The 1011-nt window shown below is 53.4% G+C and overlaps 1 long non-coding RNA gene across 1 annotated transcript; it reads left to right on the plus strand.

Moving 5' to 3' along the window:
• Nucleotides 1-6: 6 nt before the first annotated feature.
• On the plus strand, nt 7-1003 carry LOC109364482. Its single transcript, XR_002110413.1, has 3 exons — nt 7-113; nt 220-420; nt 521-1003. It is a non-coding gene; the product is annotated as an uncharacterized LOC109364482 (long non-coding RNA).
• Nucleotides 1004-1011: the final 8 nt, after the last annotated feature.

Consider the following 1011-nt stretch of genomic DNA (forward strand, 5'->3'; position numbering starts at 1 on the left):
CTGTGGTTGCTAAAGCTGTGCTGAGAACCGGGCTGACTCTTGCACCTGGAAATGCACGCAACGTCTGCAGACACAGAGGAATAACTTTTCCCTGCAGGTTGAGCTTGTCTAAGGTAGGTGATTGCTGGGTGAGCTTCTGCTTTAAAGCATCAGGCTGTACAAAGAAGGAGATGTTAAAAGCTAGGTTGCCCGTTCTTTTTGACCTAGTTGATTTTTTAGCAAGGAAAGGTTGGAGGTGCTGTTTGCTAATGGAAGATGGAGAGAGGAAAATCAAGGGAAAGGCCCGCTGTGCACAGCCGCTGCATCGCATCTGTTCCGCTCTGCCCTGCGCAAAGGAGGAGCAGCTCAGCAGGCTTGGCCTGGGACATGGAAGGGAGCCTACGGACATCTGGACCGACCCCAAAGGAGCTGGTTCTGCAGGTTGGTTGTTTTCTGCTGTTTGTCTCACATTGTGTTGCTCAGGGGTGGATTTGTTCCTGATCAGTGCTAACAGGAAAGTTGCGCGGCATTTTTGTTTCAGCTGTCCCAGTGCTTTGATCCCTTGCTGCTGGGATGGGGCGTTTGCAGAAGGATGCACGTGCTGATGTCCAGCCAGGCTTTGGGGATGAGTCTACATAGCAGGGTATGTCTGGCAGGACTGAGGCGTGGGGACCAGGCCAGGTCAAATCCAGTGCACTTTGCTGTCATTCTTTAGTGCTTGCTTTTGCTCAGGAGGGCGGGTGGTGAACCTTATGAACCAATGCCTGCAGACGGGGTTTGCGGAGAAAGAGGTCCTGCAGGCCTGGTGTGGCAGCCACGGAGCTGTAGCGAGGCGGCATCCGTGTAAAACACCAGAAATCCACGGGGTGTGAAGGTGAGCTGTGGGCTCCAGTAACACGGGAGGGAATGTGCATGCTCGGGGTTTGGGCGCTTCTGTGTGTTTGGAGTGACTGTGACAGCACTGCTCGGTCAGTTTGAGTGTGTGGAACAAGCGTGACATCCTTTTTGACGGAGTCCTGTGAAAGGAGTCCT

Source organism: Meleagris gallopavo, unplaced genomic scaffold (genome assembly GCF_000146605.3).
Source record: "Meleagris gallopavo isolate NT-WF06-2002-E0010 breed Aviagen turkey brand Nicholas breeding stock unplaced genomic scaffold, Turkey_5.1 ChrUn_random_7180001861471, whole genome shotgun sequence".
NCBI classification, from domain to species: domain Eukaryota; kingdom Metazoa; phylum Chordata; class Aves; order Galliformes; family Phasianidae; genus Meleagris; species Meleagris gallopavo.